General features: G+C 45.7%; 2 protein-coding genes across 2 annotated transcripts in view; both read right to left on the reverse strand.

Moving 5' to 3' along the window:
• LOC122458498 (GTPase IMAP family member 2-like) overlaps positions 1 to 10,078 on the reverse strand; it is a 237,450-nt gene extending 227,372 nt beyond the window's left edge. The window contains 1 exon segment of the mRNA XM_043507140.1: positions 10,072 to 10,078. The gene's annotated coding sequence lies outside the window, so the exon portion shown is untranslated.
• Positions 1 to 15,918, reverse strand: part of LOC119850710 — an 829,101-nt gene that overhangs the window by 202,281 nt on the left and 610,902 nt on the right. The gene's annotated exons all lie outside the window — the stretch shown is intronic.

Here is a 15,918-nt window from a genome sequence, read left to right on the forward strand (position 1 = left end):
GGACGTTAGCAATGACAGAGCAGCCAATGGGGGGAGAGCTCCCGGAAGGAGTGCTGGTCCCCAGTGGAGTCATAACCCTACCTGCTGAAGCCCAAGAAAGGGTGACTATACTGATTGCTAATGAAACAAGTCGTGATGTTGTTATGAAGCAAGGACAAAAGATAGCAGACCTCTTTGAACCTGAGTCAATTGTAAAAACCCAGTGTGAAACTCAAGTTCCGACAATAGACCCAGCAAAGTTTGACTTTGGAGATTCACCAATGTCCGAGGAGTGGAAAGATCGCCTGAGGAAGAAACTTTGTGAAAGATGCAAGGTGTTCTCACTGCATGAGTGGGATGTGGGATGTGCAAAAGGAGTAGAGCACAATATCAGATTACATGACTCTCGACCTTTCAGGGAGAGATCTAGGAAGATTGCTCTCTCTGAGATGGAAGATGTGCGATATCATCTTCAGGAGCTGGCTGCGAATGGCATCATTACAGAGTCCCGCAGCCCATACGCTTCACCATTGTGGTAGTCCGTAAAAAGAATGGGAAAATCCGGATGTGTATTGACTACCGCACCCTAAACAGCCGTACTGTGGTTGACCAGTACACTATGCCTCAAGTCAAAGATGCCTTAGACTCTTTGCTGGGAAGCCAGTGGTTCTCTGTGTTGGATCTTCGAAGTGGATACTACCAGATCCCTCTGGGAGAAGAAGATAAGGAGAAAACAGCCTTCATCTGCCCATTAGGGTTTTATCAGTTCGAACGCATGCCCCAAGGGATTTCTGGAGCACCTGCCATCTTTCAACATCTCATGAAGAAAGTTGTGAGAGACATGAATTTACTGCAAGTGTTAGTTTATTAGGATGACTTGATTGTGTTTGGAAGAACCTTAGAGGAGCATGTAGAAAGACTTCTTAAAGTGCTGGATAGGTTGGAGGATTATGGTCTGAAGCTTTCAACTGACAAATGCCAGTTCTCCAGAACCTCAGTGAAGTATGTGGGTCACATCGTGTCCCAAGAGGGTGTGAGTACTGATCCCGATAAAATAGAAGCACTCACTACATGGCCATGTCCAAGTAACTACAGAGAACTCAAGACCTTTCTCGGATTTAGTGGCTACCCTACTGCAGATTTGTGAAAAACTGTGCTACGATTATAAAGCCTCTGAATGATCTTACCAGGGGACACCAGTCCAGCAAGAACAAATCTAAGACAGGAATAAGGGGAGGTCTCCAAAGCCTCCTGTGCAGAGACACTATGGCCCCTTCGAACCATTTGGACCATGGTGCGATGAGCGATGTGAAAGGGCTTTTCAAGAAATCATTACTTGCCTAACTCATGCTCCAGTCCTAGTTTTTGCTGACCCAAGCAAACCATTTATCCTGCATACTGATGCCAGTTTGGATGGTCTGGGAGCAGTCCTGTACCAGGAAGTGGAAGGCAAATGTAAACCTGTAGCCTTTGCCAGCCGAGGATTGTCTGATAGAGAAACTCGCTATCCCACCGACAAGCTGGAATTCTTGGCCTTGAAATGGGCCATAACTGAGAAATTTCAAGACTACTTGTATGGCTCTCAGTTCGAGGTGTGGACAGACAACAATCCACTGACTTATGTGTTAACAAGTGCTAAGCTGGATGCTACAGGGCAGAGATGGGTGGCCGCCTTGGCTAGCTATGAGTTCAGCATGCAATACCGATCAGGGAGAAGCAATGTAGATGCTGATGCATTGTCCAGGCGTCCACAGGCACCAGAAGTTGCTGTGATACCCACAGATGGAGTGAGAGCTATTTGCAGTGTGAATCGCTGAGAGCCAGAGGCACGTGAGAGCCTTCAGGGATGTGTTGCAGAAGCTTTGGGCCTGCCCCCTGAATGCATGCCTTCTGCTTCAGTGAACTATATTGCATTAGACCAATTTCCCTTGCCCATGCTCAATGCGGCTGACTGGCAAGAAGCCCAGCAGCAAGATATTGACATTCGTGATACACTACTTGCCAAAAGGGAGGGGCAAAGCCCAGCTGTGGTTGTCCCAACTAATCCAGAGGTAAACTACTATTGAGAGAATGGTCCATACTAAAACTGATTCAGGGAGTGCTACACCGAATGACCACCGACCCTTTACAAAAGCAACGAGCACAATTAGTACTGCCAAAAGAGTACAGATCCCTGGCCATGAGGGCCCTGCATGATGACTTTGGACATTTAGGGATGGAGAGGACCCTGGAACTTATTCGTAGTAGGTTCTATTGGCCCCAAATGACTAAAGATGTTCGCAGGAAATGTGAGACTTGCGATCGATGTGTTCAAAGGAAAACTCTGCCCACGAGGGCTGCATATCTCAAGAACATCGCCAGCGACAAATCTTTGGAACTGGTATGCGTTGATTTTTTGTCTGTAGAGGTAGACAAGAGGAATGTTGGAAACATTCTAGTAGTGACTGACCATTTTACACGGTATGTACAGGCATATCCCACACGTGATCAGAGGGCCACCACCGTCGCTCGAGTATTGTGGGACAAATATTTCTCAGTCTATGGATTCCCGGCTTGGATACACTCTGATCAGGGGAGGGATTTTGAGAGTCACCTTCTGAAGGAGGTGCTGAAGATAGCAGGAATTAAAAAGTCTAGGACAATGCCTTATCACCCCCAAGGTGATCCTCAGCCAGAGAGGTTCAACCGAACCCTGTTGGATATGTTGGGAACTTTGCGACTGGAGCAGAAGGCAACCTGGAGCCAGCATGTCGCATTTCTGGTGCATGCCTACAATGCCATAAAGTACGATGCTACGGGAGTCACCCCATATCTCTTGATGTTTGGGCGAGAACCAAGATTACCCATAGACTTGTGCTTTGGTGTATCAGAGGATGGAGATAGCTATGAAACTCATCAGCAATATGTATCCCGACTAAGAGAAAAGATGCGGGATGCTTATCACTTAGCAACCGCTGCGGCTCGGAAGAACGCAGACCGCAACAAACATCGATATGATGCTAGAGTGCATTCGCAGGAGCTCCAGCCAGGGGACAGAGTCCTGCTGCAAAATTTGGGTATTGCTGGCAAACACAAGATAGCTGACAGATGGAAGGCAATACTTTACCTGGTGATGGAAAAGCTGGGAGATCTGCCGGTCTACAAGATCAAACCTGAAGACGGTCCAGGGCAAATAAAGATGATGCATAGAAACCTTTTGCTCCCTGTGGGGGAATTGGTAAGCACCCCTTATGAGATGGGCCACGACAGGGCAGCCAGGCAGAACAGAAGTGCTAGACCAAAGCCACCATCCAACACGGACAGCAGCCCCCCTGCAGCTAACCTACCCCTATTCAGCACATCCGAGAATGAGTCTGAGGAGGAAGACACAATCATGATGTATACTGGAATGGAGACAAGATTTCAGTCTCGATCAGCTGAACCAAGAGAGAGCTCCCCCTTCTCTGTGCTAAACCCCATGGCAGAGGTATTTAGGCCCATTACTGACACCCCTGTGCCACCGATGGGACCCCCCGGTGATGATGCACACAGGTTATTGGACAGTGGAGACATCAAGGGGGAGGGGGCCCTAGTCACATTGGACCTTCCACGGTCAGAACCGGAGATGCAGGGACCTATGCCGGTAGCCGAGGGATCCTCAAAGGAAAACTCTCCATCCATCGCTCAAGAAGATGTCCTGCCTACCCCTGCAACAGAAATTCTCAATAGACGAGACAGGAAAATAAGACCAGTAAAAGGGTTAACTTATGAGGCACCTGGGGTGACTAGTGAGGAGCCAAAACTCTTAGCACACAGGCTTGTGAAAGCTGAAGTGGGCTTTCTGAGGCCCTTTGGAGGGAACCAGTGAACTGGTATAATAGGGAGTGTGATTTGTCGGGACGACAAATTCTCGGCTTGGGGGGAGGATGTAAGCAGTCAGGATGAGCTCTACCCTGACATCTGGTGGCGAGTCATGGTGAGTTGTGAAAAAGAACTTCAGCGGCTGATCTCATTTGCATAGGCACACCCACCCTGCCTCGATGGTCACTTTGGCTGCTGTAGGAGCCCCAGTTTCTCTTTTATTGGGGCAGGAATAAACTGTTATTATCCTGATTATGTGAATCAAGGACAGTGGAACTATACTCGGCCTTTTGTTATGATGGAGGGACTCACCATCAACTAACCAGCACTCGCTAGGTAAGGGTCATGGGTTTCAACTCCCAGTGAAGGAAGGTATGCACCTACCTACCTGCCCACCAACCCACTGTGAAATATCTGAGTTAATTTTGATTCTATTAGGAGTCTGGTTACAGGCTGCTGAGCTGAATTCACTTTGGGCTAATAGTGCACCAGCACTGAGGCTCCCTTACTACAAGCTGAAATCACAAAAGAGCTAAAAGAAAAGGAACTAAAATAAAAGAAATTTATTAGAGCATAAGCTTTCGTGAGCTATAGCTCACTTCATCGGATGCATTTGGTGGAAAAAACAGAAGAGAGATTTATATACACACACACAGAGAACATGAAAGAATGGGTTTATCATACACACTGTAAGGAGAGTGATCACTTAAGATAAGCCATCACCAGCAGCAGGGGGGGGAAAGGAGGAAAACCTTTCATGGTGACAAGCAAGGTAGGCTAATTCCAGCAGTTAACAAGAATATCAGAGGAACAGTGGGGGGTGGTGTGGGGTGGGAGGGAGAAATACCATGGGGAAATAGAAAAGGAGTACTTGTGGCACCCCAGAGACCAGCAAATTCACTAGAGCACAAGCCCTCGTGAGCCACAGCTCACCCCATCGGATGCACCTGGTGGAAAACACTTTTCCATTTGTTTTTTCCACCAAATGCATCCGACGAAGTGAGCTGCAGCCCACGAAAGCCCATGCTCCAATAAATCTGCTAGTCTCTAAGGTGCCACAAGTACTCCTTTTCTTTTTGTGAATACAGACTAACACGGCTGCTACTCTGAAACATGGGGAAATAGTTTTACTTTGTGTAATGACTCATCCATTCCCAGTCTCTATTCAAGCCTAAGTTAATTGTATCCAGTTTGCAAATTAATTCCAATTCAGCAGTCTCTCATTGGAGTCTGTTTTTGAAGCTTTTTTGTTGAAGGATAGCCACTCTCAGGTCTGTAATCGAGTGACCAGAGAGATTGAAGTGTTCTCCAACCGGTTTTTGAATGTTATAATTCTTGACGTCTGATTTGTGTCCATTCATTCTTTTACGTAGAGACTGTCCAGTTTGGCCAATGTACATGGCAGAGGGGCATTGCTGGCACATGATGGCATATATCACAGTGGTAGATGCGCAGGTGAACGAGCCTCTGATAGTGTGGCTGATGTGATTAGGCCCTATGATGGTATCCCCTAAATAGATATGTGGACAGAGTTGGCAAAGGGCTTTGTTGCAAGGATAGGTTCCTGTGTTAGTGGTTCTGTTGTGTGGTGTGTGGTTGCTGGTGAGTATTTGCTTCAGGTTGGGGGGCTGTCTGTAAGCAAGGACTGGTCTGTCTCCCAAGATCTGTGAGAGTGATGGGTCGTCCTTCAGGATAGGTTGTAGATCCTTGATGATGCGTTGGAGAGGTTTTAGTTGGGGGCTGAAGGTGATGGCTAGTGGCGTTCTGTTCTTTTCTTTGTTGGGCCTGTCCTGTAGTAGGAGACTTCTGGGTACTCTTCTGGCTCTGTCAATCTGTTTCTTCACTTCAGCAGGTGGGTGAAGTGTGGGGCCATGCGGGTACCCATCGCAGTGCCGCTGATTTGAAGGTATACACTGCGATGGGTACCCGCATGGCCCCACAGTATGCCAACATTTTTATGGCTGACTTAGAACAACGCTTCCTCAGCTCTCGTCCCCTAATACCCCTACTCTACTTGCACTACATTGATGACATCTTCATCATCTGGACCCATGGAAAAGAAGCTCTTGAGGAATTCCACCATGATTTCAACAATTTCCACCCCTCCTTCAACCTCAGCCTGGACAAGAGATCCACACAAGAGATCCACTTCCTGGACACTACGGTGCTAATAAGCGATGGTCACATAAACACCACCCTATATCGGAAACCTACTGACCGCTATTCCTACCTACATGCCTCTAGCTTTCATCCAGATCATACCACTCGATCCATTGTCTACAGCCAAGCGCTACGATATAACGGCATTTGCTCCAACCCCTCAGACAGAGACAAACACCTACAAGATCTCTATCATGCATTCCTACAACTACAATACCCACCTGCTGAAGTGAAGAAACAGATTGACAGAGCCAGAAGAGTACCCAGAAGTCACCTACTACAGGACAGGCCCAACAAAGAAAACAACAGAACGCCACTAGCCATCACCTTCAGCCCCCAACTAAAACCTCTCCAACGCATCATCAAGGATCTACAACCTATCCTGAAGGACCACCCATCACTCTTACAGATCTTGGGAGACAGACCAGTCTTTGCTTACAGACAGCCCCCCAACCTGAAGCAAATACTCACCAGCAACCACACACCACAAAACAGAACCACTAACCCAGGAACCTGTCCTTGCAACAAAGCCCGTTGCCAACTCTGTCCACATATCTATTCAGGGGATACCATCATAGGGCCTAATCACATCAGCCACACTATCAGAGGCTCGTTCACCTGCGCATCTACCAATGTGATAGATGCCATCATGTGCCAGCAATGCCCCTCTGCCATGTACATTGGCCAAACTGGACAGTCTCTACGTAAAAGAATGAATGGACACAAATCAGACGTCAAGAATTATAACATTCAAAAACCAGTTGGAGAACACTTCAATCTCTCTGGACACTCGATCACAGACCTAAGAGTGGCTATACTTCAACAAAAAAGCTTCAAAAACAGACTCCAAGGAGAGACTGTTGAATTGGAATTAATTTGCAAACTGGATACAATTAACTTAGGCTTGAATAGAGACTGGGAATGGATGAGTCATTACACAAAGTAAAACTATTTCCCCATGTTATTTCTCCCCCCACCCCACCCCCCACTGTTCCTCTGATATTCTTGTTAACTGCTGGAATTAGCCTACCTTGCTTGTCACCATGAAAGGTTTTCCTCCTTTCCCCCCCCCCTGCTGCTGGTGATGGCTTATCTTAAGTGATCACTCTCCTTACAGTGTGTATGATAAACCCATTGTTTCATGTTCTCTGTGTGTGTGTATATAAATCTCTCCTCTGTTTTTTCCACCAAATGCATCCGATGAAGTGAGCTGTAGCTCACGAAAGCTTATGCTCTAATAAATTTGTTAGTCTCTAAGGTGCCACAAGTACTCCTTTTCTTTTTGAAATAGAAATGGTAGCCTTACAAAATGAAGTATCTGGAATTTTTTTTCGATATGTCATATAAACTTTTTTGTGTGCTCTCTAATACCATAGTAAACCATAGTAAACCATAGTAAATGAACTAAAATGCTTAGTTATATTTTCAAACCACCTCGTGGTGTCCTGTGGTTCTCGTCTTATAGTGACACCTGGAGGAGAAAAGCTTTCAAAATAAGAACAAGCCTGAGTTAAGGCTGGTGTGTGTAGTGTGGTGTGTGTTTTAGTGTCCAGGACACAAAGCAACAATAAGAACTGAATTTGCATTAAAAATTTATGCCCTCCCCAGATGAGATGCCAAAAGGCTTCATGACAAAAAAAAAAACAAATCACAGTTAACCGAGCAACAATGTACTTATCTATTTCAATATTTACAAAACCCACATTAAATAAAACGAAATAAATCTTGCTCTGGCCATGTGGTAATCATATTAGCGAACCAGCGAGCGAATTAGCGAATTAATCAGCGAACCAGCTGAGCGGCAGCGAACCAGCTGAGCAGCGGGGACAGCAGAGCAGCTCACAGCAGGAGTTTGCCTGGGAGTTCGCCTGGAGTGAGCCCAGTGAGGCTTACATCTTGCCAACGTCTCTGAGGAAGCTCATAGTAGGTAGGTGATATGGAAGGGGGGGGTTCAGCTGTTGTGACCTGCACTGGATGTGCCATGTTTGTCTTTCTTCCACAGGACAGAAGCGACTTTGTCTGTACAAAGTGCAAGCTGGTCTCCATATTGGAAGAGAAGATTGAAGGTCTGGAGCAACAGGTAACGACCCTGCGTTGTATACGAGAGACTGAGGATTTTCTGGACCAAACTCAGGATAGCCTTCTAGGGGCACAAAGCTCTAAAGATATAGAGCAGGTTGCACAGAGGAGCCAAGAGGCCAGTGAAGAAGCTTGGCAACATGTGACCTCCAGAAGAGGTAAGCGGAATGTCCGGGTTCCAGTAACACAGACACAGGTAACTAACCGCTTTCATGTTCTCTCCACAGGTACCATTGCGGAGAGTGGACCAGATGATATGTCTGGGGGGAGAAAGCAGAAGGAGACTCCGCTGGTTGGGAGGCATGAGATGCGATGTCCTGAGGTTGGGGGTTCCACGACCACCACTCCCAAGAGGAGAAGGCGGGTGGTGGTGGTCGGGGACTCTCTCCTCCGGGGGACTGAGTCATCTATCTGCCGCCCTGACCGGGAAAACCGAGAAGTCTGCTGCTTGCCAGGGGCTAAGATTCGTGATGTGACGGAGAGACTGCCGAGACTCATCAAGCCCTCGGATCGCTACCCCTTCCTGCTTCTCCACGTGGGCACCAATGATACTGCCAAGAATGACCTTGAGCGGATCACTGCGGACTACGTGGCTCTGGGAAGAAGGATAAAGGAGTTGGAGGCGCAAGTGGTGTTCTCGTCCATCCTCCCCGTGGAAGGAAAAGGCCTGGGTAGGGACCGTCGAATCGTGGAGGTCAACGAATGGCTACGCAGGTGGTGTCGGAGAGAAGGCTTTGGATTCTTTGACCATGGGATGGTGTTCCATGAAGGAGGAGTGCTGGGCAGAGACGGGCTCCATCTTACGAAGAGAGGGAAGAACATCTTTGCCAGCAGGCTGGCTAACCTAGTGAGGAGGGCTTTAAACTAGGTTCACCGGGGGAAGGAGACCAAAGTCCTGAGGTAAGTGGGAAAGCGGGATACCGGGAGGAAGCACAGGCAGGAATGTCTGAGAGGGGAGGGCTCCTGCCTCATACTGGGAATGAGGGGCGATCAACAGGTTATCTCAAGTGCTTATATACAAATGCACAAAGCCTTGGAAACAAGCAGGGAGAACTGGAGGTCCTGGTGATGTCAAGGAATTATGACGTGATTGGAATAACAGAGACTTGGTGGGATAACTCACATGACTGGAGTACAGTCATGGATGGTTATAAACTGTTCAGGAAGGACAGGCAGGGCAGAAAAGGTGGGGGAGTAGCACTGTATGTAAGGGAGCAGTATGACTGTTCAGAGCTCCGGTACGAAACTGTGGAAAAACCTGAGTGTCTCTGGATTAAGTTTAGAAGTGTGTGCAACAAGAGTGATGTCATGGTGGGAGTCTGCTATAGACCACCGGACCAGGGGGATGAGGTGGATGAGGCTTTCTTCCGGCAACTCACGGAAGCTACTAGATCGCATGCCCTGATTCTCATGGGTGACTTTAATTTTCCTGATATCTGCTGGGAGAGCAATACAGCGGTGCATAGACAATCCAGGAAGTTTTTGGAAAGCGTAGGGGACAATTTCCTGGTGCAAGTGCTAGGGGAGCCAACTAGGGGGAGCGCTTTTCTTGACCTGCTGCTCACAAACCGGGTAGAATTAGTGGGGGAAGCAAAAGTGGATGGGAATCTGGGAGGCAGTGACCATGAGTTGGTTGAGTTCAGGATCCTGACGCAGGGAAGAAAGGTAAGCAGCAGGATACGGACCCTGGACTTCAGGAAAGCAGACTTTGACTCCCTCAGGGAACAGATGGCCAGGATCCCCTGGGGGACTAACATGAAAGGGAAGGGAGTCCAGGAGAGCTGGCTGTATTTCAAGGAATCCCTGTTGAGGTTACAGGGACAAACCATCCCGATGAGTCGAAAGAATAGTAAATATGGCAGGCGACCAGCTTGGCTTAATGGTGAAATCCTAGCGGATCTTAAACATAAAAAAGAAGCTTACAAGAAGTGGAAGGTTGGACATATGACCAGGGAAGAGTATAAAAATATTGCTCGGGCATGTAGGAAAGATATCAGGAGGGCCAAATCGCACCTGGAGCTGCAGCTAGCAAGAGATGTCAAGAGTAACAAGAAGGGTTTCTTCAGGTATGTTGGCAACAAGAAGAAAGCCAAGGAAAGTGTGGGCCCCTTACTGAATGAGGGAGGCAAGCTAGTGACAGAGGATGTGGAAAAAGCTAATGTACTCAATGCTTTTTTTGCCTCTGTTTTCACTAACAAGGTCAGCTCCCAGACTGCTGTGCTGGGCAACACAAAATGGGGAAGAGATGGCCAGCCCTCTGTAGAGATAGAGGTGGTTAGGGACTATTTAGAAAAGCTGGACGTGCACAAGTCCATGGGGCTGGACGAATTGCATCCGAGAGTGCTGAGGGAATTGGCGGCTGTGATTGCAGAGCCCTTGGCCATTATCTTTGAAAACTCGTGGCGAACGGGGGAAGTCCCGGATGACTGGAAAAAGGCTAATGTAGTGCCCATCTTTAAAAAAGGGAAGAAGGAGGATCCTGGGAACTACAGGCCGGTCAGCCTCACCTCAGTCCCTGGAAAAATCATGGAGCAGGTCCTCAAAGAATCAATCCTGAAGCACTTAGAGGAGAGGAAAGTGATCAGGAACAGTCAGCATGGATTCACCAAGGGAAGGTCATGCCTGACTAATCTAATCGCCTTTTATGATGAGATTACTGGTTCTATGGATGAAGGGAAAGCAGCGGATGTATTGTTTCTTGACTTTAGCAAAGCTTTTGACACGGTCTCCCACAGCATTCTTGTCAGCAAGTTAAGGAAGTATGGGCTGGATGAATGCACTATAAGGTGGGTAGAAAGCTGGCTAGATTGTCGGGCTCAACGGGTAGTGATCAATGGCTCCATGTCTAGTTGGCAGCCGGTGTCAAGTGGAGTGCCCCAGGGGTCGGTTCTGGGGCCCGTTTTGTTCAATATCTTCATAAATGATCTGGAGGATGGTGTGGATTGCACTCTCAGCAAATTTGCGGATGATACTAAACTGGGAGGAGTGGTAGATACGCTGGAGGGGAGGGATAGGATACAGAAGGACCTAGACAAATTGGAAGATTGGGCCAAAAGAAATCTAATGAGGTTCAATAAGGATAAGTGCAGGGTCCTGCACTTAGGATGGAAGAATCCAATGCACCGCTACAGACTAGGGACCGAATGGCTCGGCAGCAGTTCTGCGGAAAAGGACCTAGGGGTGACAGTTGACGAGAAGCTGGATATGAGTCAGCAGTGTGCCCTTGTTGCCAAGAAGGCCAATGGCATTTTGGGATGTATAAGTAGGGGCATAGCGAGCAGATCGAGGGACGTGATCGTTCCCCTCTATTCGACACTGGTGAGGCCTCATCTGGAGTACTGTGTCCAGTTTTGGGCCCCACACTACAAGAAGGATGTGGATAAATTGGAAAGAGTACAGCGAAGGGCAACAAAAATGTTTAGGGGTCTAGAGCACATGACTTATGAGGAGAGGCTGAGGGAGCTGGGATTGTTTAGTCTGCAGAAGAGAAGAATGAGGGGGGATTTGATAGCTGCTTTCAACTACCTGAAAGGGGGTTTCAAAGAGGATGGCTCTAGACTGTTCTCAATGGTAGCAGATGACAGAACGAGGAGTAATGGTCTCAAGTTGCAATGGGGGAGGTTTAGATTGGATATTAGGAAAAACTTTTTCACTAAGAGGGTGGTGAAACACTGGAATGCGTTGCCTAGGGAGGTGGTAGAATCTCCTTCCTTGGAGGTTTTTAAGGTCAGGCTTGACAAAGCCCTGGCTAGGATGATTTAACTGGGACTTGGTCCTGCTTTGAGCAGGGGGTTGGACTAGATGACCTTCTGGGGTCCCTTCCAACCCTGATATTCTATGATTCTATGATATGCCTATTCTTCTTACCAAATACAAAGAAATACATACCTTACCACACACACAAACATGAACTCAGACTTTCTTATATTTTTACAACTTTCAGACCTCGAGGCATCTCTGCAACATAGGGACTACAGGACACAGCTACTGAGTAAACTTCTCTCCTTTCTGGTGATTGATATTTTGTCTCCATTGTCTTGTCTCTTGTGTAATCAAGTCAGAATGGAGAATTTTACACAAGTATAACTTACTAGTTAGGGTGCAAAACTGAAGAGCCAGGCCCACAGTTCTTACCAAGTACAAAAAAATGCATATCTCTTGTTGCTAGATGTCCTTACAAGACCAGGCTAAGTCTGTGCTCACTGCTCTCACCTAGCTGAGAGCATACATAAACACATTTTCTTTCCTGGCTTATGATAAACTGAGAATGTATTGTCAGACAGTCTGTGAATCCATCTCCACAGGCTGTCCTTCATTGTGTTTAGTAAGCCACTGCAGGACACTGTGGTCTGTGCAACTGTAAATTCTGTACCTAGTAAATAGGGATGATAACCCTCCAGTACCTCCACAATCACCAGACACGCCAGTTCTGGCAAGAACACTCCCTCACCATCAACTTCCTGGACTCCACCATCAGCTTCAACAATGGAACCCTACAGACAGCCATATTCAAGAAATGCACAAGTCAACATGCCTACCTTCATAGACTCAGTAACCACCCCAAACACACCAAGAAATCTGTTATCTACAGTCAGGTACTCAGATTCCACTGAATATGCTCTAAGGTGAAAGTCACGGATTCATACCTTAACACTCTTGAAACTAGCTTCACCAAATAATGACACTCCACCAAAGTAGTAGATTGCATCATAGAATCATAGAATATCAGAGTTGGAAGGGACCTCAGGAGGTCATCTATTCCAACCCCCTGCTCAAAGCAGGACCAACTCTAACTAAATTATCCCAGCCAGGGCTTTGTCCAGCCAGGCCTTAAAAATCTCTAAGGGTGAAGATTCCACCACCTCCCTAGGTAATCCATTCCAGAGCTTCACCATCCTCCTAGTGAAATAATGTTTCCTAATATCCAACCTAAACCTCCCCCATTGCAACTTGAGACCATTACTCCTTGTTCTGTTATCTGCTACCACTGAGAACAGCCTAGATCCATCCTCTTTGGAATCCCCCTTCAGGTAGTTGAAGGCTGCTATCAAATCCCCCCCCCCCGCCGCTTCTCTTCTGCAGACTAAATAAACCCAGTTCCCTCAGCCTTTCCTCGTAAGTCATGTGCCCCAGCCCCCAATCATTTTCACTGCCCTCCGCTGGACTCTCTGCAATTTGTCCACATCCTTTCTGTAGTGGGGGGCCCAAAACTGGATGCAATACTCCAGATGTGGCCTCACCAGTGCCAAATAAAATGGAATAGTCCCTTCCCTCGATCTGCTGGCAATGCTCCTGCTAATACAGCCCAATATGCCTTCTAGGCAACAAGGGCACACTGCTGACTCATATCCAGCTTCTCATCCACTGTAATCCCCTTTTCTGCAAGTCTTTTTTTCTGCAGAACTGCTGCTTAGCCAGTTGGTCCCCAGTCTCTAGCAGAGCAGGACTCTGCACTTGTCCTTGTTGAACCTCATCAGATAAGATGGTGAAAGAAAATGAGACACATTGTAATAATGGGACATAAAAATATCCTGAGAAAAATATTCAAGAATAAACAGAAGCACTGCAGAAAAGATACGGAAAGAAGAAAGAAAGTAACACATAATTATGAGGAACAATTAAAAAACTGAAGGAAGAATTAAAGATGACAGAAGTTGAGTTTAAAAGCAGTTAAATAGCCCATGAAAATGAGTGTTTTTTTTGGCAAAAAGATCTACCAGAAAAGGGGAAAGATCTGGAGCAATGTAATGAGAGGGATTTAAAAAAGAGCCAGAAATATGTTTCAGCAAAGCAGGAAGTCCAAGGAAGAAACCAAGATAAGACTGGCCAAATTATTTGGCAAATAGTGCAGATGACCTTGGAAGCATTTAACTTTATATTCTACTCCCAGGGGAATTCTGCACCAAAAAAAATAAAAATTCTGCACACACTATTTCAAAATTCTGCATATTGTATTTGTCAAAATAACACAATCATGCCAGTTTCAATTGTTTTGGTAATTTATTTAAAAGTACCTGTCAGCAAATATGTCTGCAATAATACAGACAAAAAAAAAGATTCAGGAAATATTTTTGGACAAATAGATTCCTTACTAGGCCTATTAATACAGGCTTGATGTACCTTTGTTGGCAGTTATCTTCTGTTTCAATGAAATTAAATATTTCATTTAAACAAAGTCATTATACAAAAGTGTGTTATACAAAAGTATTGTAAAAACCTGGTCTAAGAGGGTGCTAATGTCCTTAAGGACTGTTTTGTGTCTGTCTGTCAAGTCTTGTCCAAGTTCAAGCTTCTGTGTGTACTGTAAGGTATTTGGATCATGCCACTGTAGCGGGAGAGGGGTTGGTGAGTTAGCGGTAGTTTAGTTCTAGGATAACAGGTGGTTAGCATGGGGAAGGGAGATCCAGGCTAAAAGGGAGACCCAGGATATATGTTAAGATATGTATGTGTGTTTCTTTCTGTGGGTTGGGTCATATACATGGTTCGCCAGCCAACACCTCTTCATCTTGGAAGGTGGCAATCGTGCCTCTGTGCCAGTGATAGGTTGGAGCGGAGGTGGGTGGGAATATAAGAGTGAGGGGAGAACCACCAGAGTCAGGCGGTCCAGGTGAAGTGCGTTCATACAGTGCATTTTGGTGGAAATCACAAATTCTGCATGAAAAAATAAAATTCTGTGAGAAACGTTAATTCTGCACAAATTCTGCATTTTGCAGTGGCACAGAATTCAAGCAGGAGTAAATTCAAAATGGTTAGAAAGTGATTGAGCTTCCTTTCTGTTTGCTTTTTTTTCTCCTGTGATTTTAGCTGAAATATTCATCAATAAAGTTTCAGTACTTTGTAAATGTAGTGTAGAGGACAGACCTAAATATTGATGCAAAAAGTGGTTATTAATAAAATCGTTCTAATTTATTCTCATGATGTTAGGTCACTACAAGTGTGCTTGCACATTTACTGAATTTTAAGAGACATGTAGTTATTCTAATATCCTTGATGCTTGGAGAATATAATAACTCATGTTTATGTTTTTGGTTGCTTATTTTATTTAATGAAATGTTCGGGGTAATTTAAAGAAATTCTGAGGAAATCTGCTTTCTGTCACATAGGGGCAAGCGTCAAGTGTCAATGGAGACTGCGTTTATACAGGTTCTGAAATACAGCTTAACTTCTACTTTGTTTTAACATTTTGTACTATTTTCTTTTATGCTATATTTTAAAAGATGAATATAAGCATTGGATACTGTGCTTTGTATCAAATATTTGATTAAAGTCTTTAATTGCAAATGATAAATGTACTGCAATGGCAGATCGCAAATCCAAGAAACACTGAATCAAAAGAAAAGAACCACACAATTATCTTCTAAAAGAACAAGATACACTCCCATTTAGAGATAAGATTAGTTTAGGAGAATAAACTCAATAAGACGTTTATGTTTTAGGAAAAGTTCTCACTTTAAAAAAGGAGGTTTCTATGAGTATAAAAAGCAGATTAGATAGAGAGATAGATACAGGACTGGCCCTCAACATTTTGGCACCTGAGGCAGGGAGCTCAAATGATGCCCCATGCCCCCTCACTTGGGCCAAAACTTTGAAAGGTCTCAATTCTGCCTTCTTCCTGTTGTACTCCTCTCATGGTACTGCTCTGCTACCTACCCCAATAAAGGAGAACTAACAATTTAAAACGCCTTGCTCAAAAATTTTAAGTAACACTTAACTTTCGAACACCTGAACAGCAAATGTAACTGTCATAAAGGGAAGGGTAAACACCTTTAAAATCCCTCCTGGCCAGAGGAAAAACCCTTTCACCTGTAAAGGGTTAAGAAGCTAGGATAACCTCACTGCCACCTGACCAAAATGACCAAT

The sequence above is a fragment of the Dermochelys coriacea genome, chromosome 2, assembly GCF_009764565.3.
Source record: "Dermochelys coriacea isolate rDerCor1 chromosome 2, rDerCor1.pri.v4, whole genome shotgun sequence".
NCBI lineage: Eukaryota > Metazoa > Chordata > Testudines > Dermochelyidae > Dermochelys > Dermochelys coriacea.